Consider the following 14,997-nt stretch of genomic DNA (forward strand, 5'->3'; position numbering starts at 1 on the left):
TGAAAATAATTTGAAAACATTCCGAATTATCCTGAGGATATACGATATGTTTCATGTGAATTACGAATGCCTTATTTAGACCAGTACAACTAATTTTAATCAGATTGCTAACAACACTGCGTAGTCTCCAATGTCCAGGTAACATTTCGTCTGTAAATAATAATTTAAATATTAACCAATCACACTTCGCCTTTTATAACATTATTTGGGAGCATACAAATTCTAAAAATATCGGGCGAGTCTATTTCAGTGGCCGCAGTACAGCGAACCATACCAATACGTACGGGATGGGTTATCAGCCTTCAGTTTTACATTACAAATTATTTATTTTATAAAATAAAACATGTTTTAAGGCATTCGTAATTCACACGAAACATGTCGTATACCCCCAGGATAATTCGGAATGTTTTCAAATTATTTTCAAATCACTGGCATGATTCTGCAAGTAAGGTTTTGATTGGTGGACATGAGCTCCAACTGGCTGCTGTTAGATCCACATGTAATAGTGGAGCTAATTTTAATTAGACTGACTGTAATGAGAGCGTATAACCTTTCAAATGTCCGTCTAGCTCTCTTACAGTCAGAGTACTCGGGCTACACTCATCATTTCCACATCGAAACTGGCAGACACACTAGATCTACGACTCCAAGAAATAAAAGATATTGCTTGTTCTGTAAAAAAAAAAATATAAAATAAAATTACCCTAACCTTGAGGATGAAGTGCACATTATAATAACCTGTCCGATGTGTAATTCCGTGTCGTAAATTCATGCTCTAAACGTTTTAATTCCTTCTCTGCTATTAATAAACTTTTTTAATGACTAATGAGAATGAAATTGCAATAGCTTCGTTTTCATTTGTACGAACATGCTCAGTTAGGATGTAAAACATTTATGTTGTTACCCGATTTAGAAAAGTTGTTCGTCAGAGCCTAACCTTGCATTTGTAACAGCCAAAACCTGTTTTTTATATTTTACAACGTCGTAAAGACTTTTTATATACACACTAGTTTTATCATTATTATTTTAAATGTACCGTCTCTCATAATCCCATAAATAATGGCTTATATACTTTATATACTTTTATGTTAGCTTTATTTTGTATATGTGTGATGTACATGAGACGAGACGTTAATAAATTATATGTCTGTCTGTCTAGTCAGTGAAATTAAGTAGCGTGTCCACTGGTGCGTATACCATGCGGTTACGGTCAAAATCCCATACAATGAAATAACATAAGTGCGGTCCGGCGTACCACTGCTAATACAATTTTGCCGACCGGCTGCCTTGTTCCCGAAGATATCTTTCGTTAGGTTACTATGATGTCGTAAAATGGCGCGAACGACAAAAAACCGACCGGCTGCCTTTTTCCCGAAGATATCGATCGTTAGTTATAATGACGTTGTAAAATGGCGCGAACACAACAAACCGACTGTTAGCAAAAAGAGTCTTTTCACTGTCGTTATGGTGTCATTTCAGGTATGTCTAACAAAGGAAATCACCGTGTCGTTATTTTGTTTACTACACATGTAGTGTTATTTTGTTTACTACACATGTAGTGTTATTTTGTTTACTACACATGTAGTGTTGTGTTTTTTTTACTACACATGCAGTGGATCAGGCCCATAGTCAGAGAGAGGCATGGAAAAAATCCCACCCCCACCCCCGAATCTGCTGGATTAAAAAAAAATTCATGGATATAGTTTGATTCTGTCTAACAGCAATCACTCAACTCTTCAAATATCCCGTATTTGCGCTAAAATAAGTTAGCGAGTATTATCACAGTATATTTTATCTTGTCTATCGGTAATATCAAGATAAAACATTTCGCACTTGAAATGAGAGAAGCCATTACATTAACATAGTAACCTATTTATACCTATTATTGTCTGCATTGTTGTTCATAATTAATGTCAACAATTACAGTTAGAATTAGAGAATTAAAGACATAATTCGAACATTGACCTCAGATGACCTTTAGAGGTCATTTCAGGGTCATAACTAAAAATTTATATAAATTCGTAAAGTCTTAAGTTTATCAAAGTACTTAATGTTTTAATTAATTAATTTCTGTTTTGAAATGTTCTTAATGTTTTAATTAATTAAATTTTGTTTTGAAATGTGAAGACTATACCTTCAACTAATTAAAACAAAAATACAATAAAATAATTAAGTTACTAGTAAAACGTATTATTTTTATCAGAAAATCTATAGAGCTTAACCAACAGCTCACTTTTGGGTAAATATTTTGCACTAATTTTTCTGCCAATAAAGCTTTGAAGGCGAAGAACTGGCTGTTATTTTTGTGAATACTTGGAGAAGATTTTTATGTTTTATTTTTTAAAAAATTTTTATCATGGATTCTTGGGGAAGTCACAGTTTACGAGGAGTACCAGCACATTACAAATATGATATTATCGAGTTAAACATACGTATGCAGATTATAAATATTACATAGGACCAATCAAGCTGTAGTAATATGTTACAAATAAAAATATAATTTAAAATTAGTTCAGTATGACACTTGCAACTATGATTATTCCTTTAATGATTCCTATATTACATTTTATTTAGCAAAGCTAGTATTAATGTGGGTATCAGGCCCATTTCTTGTTCCTGATCACATCCACCAGACTTGCAGATTGTTCTGTTATTGTGCTTGTATGCATATGCAGTGTCCTATTCAGCTTGTTAATGCCGTCCATTTCACCATCCATTCAACAGTCCTTCTTTCGAACCATGACAAGGTCTGCTTGGTACCTCACAATAAGAACATGACATTGGATTAATGCTTCCCGTGTTGAATTATTTTTTATTCCTGTGCTTTTTTGTGTGAAACTGACTTTTCTGGCTCTGTTGACACTACCCTCTGCTCTTCCATGGTCATACATACCTATAATGTATCTTAGAATGGATGTTAGTACACTGTTCAGACTATCTGTTGCTTAGCACTCTGTAATTACAGACAGCGCACCACTGGCTAGAGCAAGAAATGCCGGCCATGCACTGCATTTGGCATTGTTCATTGTTCAATGCCAGTGCAATAGAAATTGCATCGAGGTACAAATGTGTATATTACTTTCTGTTACAGAGGCAATGTATCCACATACTTGCACATATGACATTCTAAGCTGTATTCTTTTGCGTGTCTAACGATCTAAGGTGTATTCTTTTACATGTCTAACGATCTAGGCTGTATTATTTTGCATTGTTTTGTAGCATCAGCAGCTTGTAGAAGTATGCATGTGTATTTTCTCGTTGGCACATGGTGACTAATACTTTACATTAGCAGCATCTGAGCACATGACATTTTGGTGGCTACTATTTCACTTAATAATACAGTGATCACTTATTTCTTGTTACACGGGAACTTAAGGAACAATTTACCATTCACCAAATATGTATTCATTTTCCCTTGTGTTTGTGTGCCTTGAGGATGGCTCGACTCTGTACATATGAAAGATAATGTCAAACATAATCTGTGAACTGCATTTTTATGTAGAATATCAACCTTAGATGCATAATCATCAAATATGTTTGGCGATAGCTGCACCATCAGTGTCCACTTCAAGTTTCTGGTATAACCACTGTCTTGCACAAAATGTTCCAATGAAGCACATGGGATTGTTTTCCAACTAAACCTTACGTTACCATAGTCAAGTGATAGTGGTGGATGAAATGATTGATTCTCATACAAAAGGGAATGTACCAAGTCCATGTTATGTACATGGCAGACAATGTGAACAATTTTCTGTTATATTTTAACAACTGCTCTTGTGCCTGTGGAACTATTGGTTTCTTTGAAAGATCAACTTGTCACATAGTATCCTCATGTTCTACAGGTGTCTAGTCACAACATTAAAAGAGGACGTGCATAACTCTAGTAAGTAGTGTATAGAAGAGCCATTGCAGGTGTGCGAGAGCATCCATATTATAGAATGATATTTAATGAATGTACCGAACTCATTGCCACAACTCAAACGTTGCACTCTGTTTTTCTTCAAAATCATTTCTGCCATAAGTATAAGTGCAGTTTAAATAGTGCGGAAGCAATACGCTGATGTGCCTGAGCTGTTGTTGTGAAATTGTGGGATGATTTTTAAAAGTTCCTGCCTGGGGCTTGTAAGTAGTTTGGTGTTACGTGTTCGCCACGACAGAACGTCGACAGTCGTAGGAAACAAATAGTAGTATAACCCGAATCACGCATACGTAAAGATAGAGGAACACGACTGTAACTCGAAAAATGTATAAACTGACGACAAGGAGATTCCCTTGTTGCCACCAATGACGTCCATAGAAAATGCTTGTAGAGTGTTCGCATGAGGTGCGACGAATCGACGCAGAATAAATCGCCCTCGGTGTACTTGGATTTGTTTTATTCCCAATTAGTGCTCTACGACTAATATGTTAAAGGCTGTGGTATGTACTGTCCTATATATGAGAAGTGCATGTAAACATGGCTTGCTTGCTTTTGAAAGGGGTAGCCTGTGTGGCAGCAGCGGGTCCCCCTCTGTCCCTCTCACTTCCCGTAGTGTCGAAATAACCATGTTACACATCAAAGAGTTGTAGTTTATCAAATGTTCTGATGTATCGTTAAACAAACTTCCGATCGCATGATTAACGTAAGACTGTAACAGCATATGCAGAAGCATACAGCAATTGCGATCAATGCATTGCTTTTATAACATCAATTTCTAACATCGCATACAATTCAGTAATGCTTAGCCTATATATAGAGGTACGGAGGAGCAGGGGGAGTTGGTGGCTCTAGCCCCCCCCCCCCCCAATAATTCTGAATCAAAATATTATTGTGAGTAAATCTTAAGGGAGAGATCAATTGTACTTGTAGATGCAGACAATTGAATTTCAGAACATCTAGTTTTCAAACTTTTACGGAGGAGCATATCCCCCCCCCCCCGAACTCCTAAGAGACTTTGCTTTGCACCATCGATCTCAGTCAACCCCTCCCCCTCCTTTCAATATATATTTGCTTCCATTGTGCCTGTATACAATGATTTGGTTAACCCCTCCCCTGCACACGCGCCTGCAAAGGAACACACACGGATATGCATAGTATAATAGCTTAATTATTTTACAGAAATATTTCTTAAATTATTTTGATGGCGAAGGACTTTTAATTTCGCTAGTAAATTTTATGAAAATTCCATGCGCATATGTGTTTTATCTGGTCAAATTTCTCCAAAATTTCAAATTACTGAATATGTTACGAAACGGCATATTTTGATTTAATTTGCATCGTATATACAATCTAAATTACTTACAAAATCCCGTTTAATGAACTAGACAACTTCTGTCAGGGTGCTACATGATTATGAGACTTGGTCGTCAGAGAAGAAACTTGCTGCCGCCATACAGGCTGCTCCTACCGAATAGCAGTAAGGTATGTATATTTCTCCATAAAATCAGCACATAAAGTTACTGATACCAGAGCATTACTATAACACGGTACAATATAATTTCACAAAACGTTGTACACAGTTATCAGTCTAGTGGTCTAGTGTTGCTTTTTACTATGAGGAAGGGTTTTTTTTTCTTTCTCTTAGCATGAAAACCAATAGCCACAATGACCAAATTCCCTGTTTTAAAAGCATATTTCCAAAACCATTTAAATAACTTTACAAAATGTTCACAGGTCTAGTAGTGCCTTTTGCTATGACTGAGTTTTCATTTTAAATAAATAAATAAAAATTATGTTATTATGGACACAAACAGTCAAGCTTGCTGTTTCAGCACAACTCCAAAACCGATCAAGATAACTTCCCAGAGCTTTGTACACATGTCAGTCTAGTGGTCTAGTGATGACTTTTTCTGAGGGAGTTTTCAATTGCAATATTTGTTTCTGTTATCAGCCAAATGAGTGTTGTTAACATTTCATTAGCAAGGGGCGGGGGATATTGCTTTGAATGTGAAGTGTATTCACCAAGTTACTCTTGTCAATTTGCACCGGCCCAAAGCTTTTAAAACTGTTTAAAAGTCTAGACTCATGTTTCTGGCATGAGCCTTTCTGACACGATTATGATTATGGTTATCCTCTAACAAAAGTGGTAGGTGAAACTAAGAGAATGAAACACTTAAAACGGTTAATAATATAATGCAAAACAAAAGGTTAAACTGTTTTAATAATGCAGCCTATAACACAAGTTTGTATACAAATTACGAAGAGAACAAAAGTTAAATATTTTAGAGATAAAGTTACTGTTTGCCGTTTGCCGTATAGCTTATTATGGCTTAATCTATCACTTTGTATTATTATCTTGCGCATTAGAATTGTAATTCTGTGGTATTAGTGGACACTATGTGTTGTTAACAAATGATTTCGGACTTTACTTCATATTTTGCGAGTCGAGGCAGGTACAACAATGTTCAATATATATCTTGTGTATTATATAATATGTACGTAAATTTAATTGAAAGCACGCAACTTACCAAAACATGGCACCAATTCATTCTGCAACCACGTGCATGGACAAAATGGCTGATAGAATAATATTCGACATCTGTCAATTGCCGATGATCTGACCTGACATCTGCCAATCATCGACACGTCACTACAGGATGGGATCAATGATTGATCACAATGACAGTTATAATTGTCATTTCTTGCTGCAAGGAGAAGCTTAAAGGCAGTAGTCATCAAACATGTTCATTAGGGAGAGAGGGTGTAGGGATGTGCGAAATAATCAATGGCGTCGAGGGGGCATGATCCCACCAACTTTAACAATTATGCACACCCACCCCCACCCGTTGAAAGACAAATAATATATTAATGACCCTCCTGTAGACAAATGGATCGTGTTTCCTTTCACAATTTAACAGACGTTTCACATCTACTGGTGTCGTTAAATAAAACAAACCGACTTTTTGATTACTTCACGAGTATGAGGAATCATGAGCATATTTACTCATTCCATGTACTAAGAGCTGTTGCAGGATGGTATTTTAGTACATTTCAATGGACATGTTTTATTGTGTCTGTATAACTTTATCTGCCAGATGTATTAGTTTCGAAGCTAACTTAGCACTACGATATCATAAAACCGACGTTGGCTTTAGCGCATGTCACATGACCTTTGGTAGTTTTATGATATCGTAGCGCTAAGATAGCTTCGAAAATCTGTAGTCAACTGTCATAATACTACCCTGTGGTAAAGATAAATCTTCTATCTAATAGTGAATCAGTGAATTCAGGAAATGCTTCTGATCACTGACAACATATCTGGCAGATATGAAGTGAATTTCTAAACCAGACACAGACTGTTGGATTCTCATCCTGGGAAGGTTACACAAATGGGTCCAAGTACATAATTATAGATACAGACGTAAATCACAACCAGACCAACATGGAACTAATTTATGATGAACTGGGTTCATGAATAACCTCAACATTAGACGGTTTTCATGCAGTAACTAGATGTGACACAAAATGACAAATTGTTGGCATTGGCAAAAACTATATTATTGGATGTATTCGGGAAAGACCCACAGCTATATCTGAAGCTCTTAACCAGTTTGGAACTGGTGATGAACTGTACAAAGACGTCAGTAAAAGTGCGAATATTTTACTGCATGGTATTAAACTCAAGGGTTATTTAGACAACTAATGCAACTATTCTGAGAGAAAACAAGTTTAGGAAGCCATCACCAAACCAAAGTGTGGAAACACTGCCATATACTTTGGGATATGAAAACAGCATACCCACATAACACATCCCTATACAAAATATTCTAGATATTCATGGTTGGGTCATGGAGAATAATATATATATTGCAGATCAGGTGTAACTGGTGTCAGTAAGTGTTCAGGTAGATGAACCTGTAAGAAATACAACCTGCTATATACAGAACTCTACAAGTGTTACTGGTGAGAATTGCTGCAATATACATGCCATTACAGACAAAGTCTGTCAGGGGTCACATTGGAAAGAAATTAGTTTTGGGCTAATTTTCAGGAAAATGTAGGACATTTGAAATTATTAAAAAGTGGTTAATTTAAACAACATTTTATTAGCTAGATACTAAATGTTGTAACCACTTTGTATTTAAAAAAATAGCAATTGGGTAATTGTGAATTACAGTTGACAATTGGTATGTTCCTCTATTTGATTAGTTTAAAATCTAAAACATGAAAGTCATTAGTAATGCAATATTTTAATTATTTGATATACAATGTATGTGGATTTGGAGGAAAAGTATTTTCAAAGATTAAATTGGTAGCCATTTTGAATTTCTATATGGCTGCCATTTCGAATTTCAAGGTGGTTGCCATGACTGGAGGGTAGCTATACAAATGTCACCAATCAATTTACTGATCCTAGAAATGTACATAGACAAAAATAAATGTGCTTCTACGTCAACCGCAAGTTACAATATACGACAAATACATTAAAATGGCGGCCACTTTGAATATCAAGATGGTTGTCATTATTGGATGACTATAAAAATGTCGCCAATAAATTCATAACTGCGGAAATGTACATAGACAAAAAATATTGTGTTTCTATGTTAACAGGGAGTTGAGATATATGGAAAAACAATCTGATTAAAATTAGCTCTACTGGTCTACCAGTAGATCTAACAGCATTGCGTGGACTTCCATGTCCAGGTGACATTTCATCTATAAATAACAATTTAATTATCGACCAATTACACTTCACCTATTATAGCGTTATTCGGGAGCACACAAATTCTAAACATATCGGGCAAGACTGTTTATGCAATAGGCAAACTTGTTGGTCTATTTCAATATTAAAAAGGGGGGGGGGGGGGGGTGCAGTAATAAACTCTGGATTGTATACTAGTGTAAACAGATTTTATGGCTATACGATCACGGTATTTTTTTTATTTTTGTTTTTTTTCGTCTTGAAACGAATTTTATATAAAATTTTATATTGAAATTAATTTCCGGCATACTTCGTAATTCACCCGAATCATTTCGTATACCCTCGGCATAATCCCGAATGTTTTCAAATTCTTTTCAAATCACTGGTATGATTTTGCAAGTAAGGTTTTGATTGGTCGAATGAAAGGTCAAATGGACATGAGCTCCAACGGGGTGCTGTTAGATCCACAAGTAATAGTAATTAACCAGTGGAGCTAATTTTAATTAGAATGATGGAAAAAATATACTAAAATGGTGGCCATTTTGAATTTCAAGATGGCTGCCTAGGTCAGACAACAATTTCTATTTTGTACGAATTCATTCACTGAGCTCATAAATGTAAGTAAAGAGATACCTAAATAATTGTTGTGATTCAACTGAGCGTAAAAATAATGATATTTAAATGATGGCCATTTTTAGTGGCGGTCATGTCCAAATAGCCAGTGCGCCACGACTTGTATAATGAAAACCGTGGTATGTGCTATCCTGTATGTGGGATGGTGCATATAAAAGATCCCTTGCTACTAATGGAAAAATGTAGCGAGCTTCTTCTCTAAGACTATAGGTCAAAATTACTAAATGTTTGACATCCAGTAGCCAATGATTAATAAATCAATGTGCACTAGTGGTGTTGTTAAACAAAACAAACTTTAACTTTATTTCATATTAAGGGTCGTGGTATGTGTTGTTCTGTCCGTGGGAAAATGCATATACTTTATCTCTTGCTGCTAATGGGAAAATGTAGACGCTTTCCTATAATAACAAATGATAAACACCCAACAGCCGATGACACAATTAATCAATGTATTCTAGCGGTGTTTTTAAAACAAAACAAACTTTGTAATTATTATATCTTTGGAGTATAGGGTTTTGGGGCTTGACTTTTTTTCTTCTTTTTTTTTTACAGGGTTTTAGGAAAAGGTAATATCATGGATTTATAGCGAATTGGAAAAAAAAAAAAACATAAAGGAGAATATTTCTAATAATATTTAGTATAAAACAGCTGTCTGATTTGAATTTTATTGCGCCGACATATTTTAATATTTCCAAATTAAAGCCGCACACCCTAGTTCCATCCAGCGAAAATATATTATAATTTGGTTAATCTACAAACCTGTAACACACTTAGATCACGTTTTTATCAAATGGAGTGAAAAAAACAGGTTTTATATCGATAAATACCATGGGAATCGCCATGTCCCAATTGCTTGAAATAATTTTGAAAGTTAGTATTCTGATGTCACCGGTAGATGTCGCTCGAAGCACAACAATGCCTACGTCACGACAAATTTCACAGACTTGGGGTGCGTTTCTTTCACCTCTCCTGGACATGTTCCAACTGTTCTGTCCTGGTTGTATCCCCTCTCCAGATATCGTAAGACTTAGCAAAATTATTGGTTTTAAGAGTTTGTAACGTTTTGTATTGAGACACTTTCTTGTCTGAAATTTATTGTTACTGAAAATGTTCACGAACTGTGAAGAAAAATCTCACAAATGAACAACAAATCGGATGTTGATTGCGCGAACCGTGCACGAGAAAACAAACCGAACCAAAATGATAACGGTCACGTGGTATACCAAAGTCTGTGACATTGAAATGGAAATATCCCCTTTAAAAATAAATTAGACCTTGTCTGCTCAACGGTTTTTTCTCAAACGTGCGTGCGTTTTTAAGAAATACGAAAAATGTATTTTGTGGTATTACAAACACCAGGATTACCAGGATTACCAAAAAACACTTCAGGTGAATGGAAATGTGTATTCTAAATAATAAACGGTAAGTAAAGTGCAATTTTATTTGTGAAAAAATGGGTTTAATAGCGAAAAACAACGCCGTAATGTTTAACAACTAGCCGTAACTAGGGTGTGTCCCTTTAAACATTATAGCAGAAATAAAGTTTGTTAATATTACCCTATCTGGAAAGAAACTGTCATTGTAATTTTTCTCAAAAAAGCAAACAAGATATATATACATCAATATGAACGCGTCAAGACTTCAAAGGGAAATGAAACCATTTCCTCATGACAACACACCCACGTGCAAGGTAGTCAATCATATTTGTAGACAGACATTTCCACCTAGTAACAGTGACTTATTATATGATATTCCCGTTCCTTCGGCTGTCCTCGAGGTGTATTACTTGGCAAGTTGATGTCAAACTGATATTAAACAAAGAACAGTGAAATGATGCAATATACCATTAATTATTACGACCATTATTGAACTTCTTTTTTTGCTTTTCTTTTTTTACCAAATAATAATTTGTGTTCTGGAGACCGCGGTACAAGCCACTCTGTGTATCATATAATATTGAAATACACCACGTTTACTTGAATCCTAACCAGATCACCTCGCCTAGACCGCATGCCCTCACCAAACCATGACCCCGACTCTAACCACAAGATTGTCAAGCATTGTATAACTCATGCTGGATTCACGGAAATGTTACGAAGCAGTAATATCTACATTTTTTACTTCACTTCCGTCATGTCATTTACATGCACAGATAAATATGTATGAACAACTGGCACTAGATGTAATGCCACTTTTTCAAAGGTTGTGGCGAGATTTAGTTCAGAGGTGCTTGGGTTGTTGGGTCGAAACCGTGTTAGAATTATAAAAAATTTGAAATCCAACAGCCAATCCTGAGTTTGCTGCAATGTTTAAGATGTTATCGACTAACAGAGACTTTTTAACGATTGTAAATACATATCAAATATATTTTTCTGCATAAAATATTAGTGGCTATATATTAAACGTGTTTCTGATCGTTATAATATTTGTACTACGTTAAATTTCATTTTATTTCCTAAAAAGACATTTTTTTATGTGTACGAAATTATTTGAAGACAAAATCCGGTTTCGGCTTCTCACAAATATTTAGACGATCAGAAACACATTAAATATACAGACACTGATGTTCTAAACAAGGAAATATATATAATATGTAAGTTTAATCGTAGAACTAATTTTATTAGTCGGAAACATCTTACAATGCAGCAAACTCAGGAATGTCCCTTTAAAGAAAAAAAAAAACGTTCCACATTGTACCCAAAGGTATCGTACCCATAGTCACCTCTTTTTCCTCCTTAGCTTCAAGGCATGGCTCGAAGTTAAGAATATGCTACCTACAACAAATATGAAATGTTCTTAATCACCCGAGGCTAAATGCTCACAGATAGCAATTTCGAGTCTCGTCTACATCAATTTTAAACCAGTAACGTTTCCAACAAATACATATAAAACCACAAAACCCCCCCAAAAAACCCAACCCATCCAATAGTTTGGATGTAATGCAAGTTATCAGCTGTAACTTGTTAAGCTTATATTTTTATAGCTGTAATTATTTTACACTTTATTGTGCATAAGTTTATTTTGATTTTTTTTCTTGATTTTTTTTCCCACTTAGAAATATTTTAGCGAGGGTTGTTTACAGCCATAATTTTTAAGACATTGGTAGACAAACGCGTCGATGATTGACGATCATTCGGTATTCTCGCTACCTTCGAGGGTTCCATTTGGTGTCTTCATTATCTCGGCGTGATGACAATTCCACGGACATATGACATCGGAAGTCTCTCTGGGATCTCTAGATTGTGTGCGTTCGTTATCCCAGTGGTAAAGTGCTCGCCTGATGCGTGGTCGCTCCCCATCGGTGCGCCCATTGTGGCTATTTCTCGTTGTAGCTAGTACGCCACGACTGGTACATCACAGACCGTGGTATGTGCTACCCTGTCTGTGGGATGATGCACACAAAAGATCCCTTGCTACTAATGGAAAAATGTAGCGGGTTTCCTCTGTAATACTATATGTCAAAATTACCAAATATTTGACATCCAACAGACGATAATTACTATATCAATATGCTCGAGTGGTGTTATTAAATGAACTAAAAGAAGAGTACCGGTGAGGTACATGATACGCCTGTCAGAAGTTTGTTGGAAAACCATATTAAAGAATATGTTACGGGTATGATCCAATTCTAATTATGTGAATATAGACAAATTATTTTATTTATTTATATCACAGTGACCTAGTAATTGTATATTGACACACCACCATCCCAAGTTGTTTTACATGTGAGGTTTGATGGTCATGTATGCATCTGTATGAAAGATATGATCCAGATAAGGATTTACTGTTATGTGCAGTAAGACCATAAAACGTAGGTCACAGTGACCAAGAAATAGTACGCGACACACCACCATCCCAAGTTATTCCTACATGTGAGGTTTGATGGTCCTGTATGCATCTGTATGCAAGATATGGTCCGGACAAGAATAATACGTACCGTAATACGACCCATGATAGACGGGCGTATATATTAAAAAAAAGTTCTTTCTTCGTCATCTAAGAAGGGTCCGTCATCATCTTTGTGTAAACCCGATCTTCTTTGAAGGGTTGAGATTTTAGCCAGTTAGGGCTGTTGGGACGTTTAGATCAGACTAGTGGAAAGGAGACTTGGTGTATGATGTTAGAAATGTCAGGTTATGTATGTAATATTGTCTTCGGTTATGATGACTGGCTCACCTATAATAGTCTTTTTCAAATGTTGAATTTGTTTAGCCTACGCCAGAGCGCTCGATAAGGATATTTTGAATTGATTGAGAGAAAGAAAGAAAGGTCTTATTTAGCGTCGCATTCAACACTTTTAACAACGGTTATATATCGTTGAACTTTTAGACCTAGACAGCTTACAGGACTGCATGGCTTTCGTATTCTGACACTGATATATACTCAGTGTCACTATTGAAGGGTCACTCATATTGTTAGTACTACACATGTTAACAATGCCCGTCCAACACACTAATTATGAAAGTAGGAATGTATGGCCGTCGTGGATTAGGCCAGAGTGAGGTTTCCTAAGTAGCATTTGGATTTAAATATGAGTAATGGTACTTCCGGTTATAGGCCACAACAAAATGGTAAAAGTTGTGCAAACACATGTACCTACTATCACCTGAACAAATGGGTTGTCTCAACGCTCCCATGTCTTAAATCCTTATGTTGTGCTCGTGCAATGCGTTCTCACCATGGACATAGAAATAAAATAGGACACAAGATTTAATTGAGGCATCATTTGTCAGTATCAGTAACAGGAGATTTTCAATACAAAATAAAAGGTGTGACTGTCACATCGTTAAATGGTACTTGGGGTCTATACACTTAACATCTGAAAATTGTCAGTAAAATTTCTGAACACATTGGGCACTGACAGTGGTACAAGGTCGCCTCACGTACTAAACATGATCGATGGAGTGGTGGGGGCGTCTTGGTGTGGGCAGGAATTCATGATATCAGACAAAACAACCTCATTTTCATCATTCATGGGAATCTGAATGCTCAGCATTACAGTGACTAAATCATCACACCAGTTGTCATTCCGTTCATGCAACATCATCCAGGCATTTTGTTTTAACAGGACAATCTACGCCAGCATTCAGCCAGACTTAACGACTGGAATCTCTTCACAAGAACAATATTGAGGCACTAAACTGGCTTGCAAGATCGCCCGACTTGTTCCCTGTTGTGCAGGAATGGGATTTGTCGAGTCGTAGGTTGTGGAGAGAAACCATGCTCATATTCACAACGTTAAACATGTTTTAAGTCATGAATGGATCTGTATCACTATTCCTCTGAGATCCACCGTCTCATCAGAAACATGAGTTGACATTTGTCCTGGCAAAAAGAAGTACATATATGTGGAACCTTTGAAGCTGATACATGCTCTCATTTGTGATGCAAGCAGACATTTGGGACAGATAAACACATTTCAGGAAAAGCTGACTAGTGAACGAAAATGTGTCATATCACTGACCTAATGGAAAAAAAAAAAAATGCTTTGCCTTTTATTCTCCTAGGCTGGCTGCAGTGGTATTATTTTATAGTTTCTTTTCATGCTATTGACAATCCGTGGTTCATCAAGAGCTAAAGTATGAAAATTGACAATTGTTGGGATCACAATATGAGTGTCAGCCGATCTGATCAGTACTATTCTGTGCACAATGGAGAGCATGTAACAGTAGTCTTGTCTGTTTATTCCTGATCACATAGTGCCAGGTCTGGTCACATGGTACACTCATAAGAACACAACACT

The sequence above is a fragment of the Gigantopelta aegis genome, chromosome 2 (genome assembly GCF_016097555.1).
Source record: "Gigantopelta aegis isolate Gae_Host chromosome 2, Gae_host_genome, whole genome shotgun sequence".
NCBI lineage: Eukaryota > Metazoa > Mollusca > Gastropoda > Neomphalida > Peltospiridae > Gigantopelta > Gigantopelta aegis.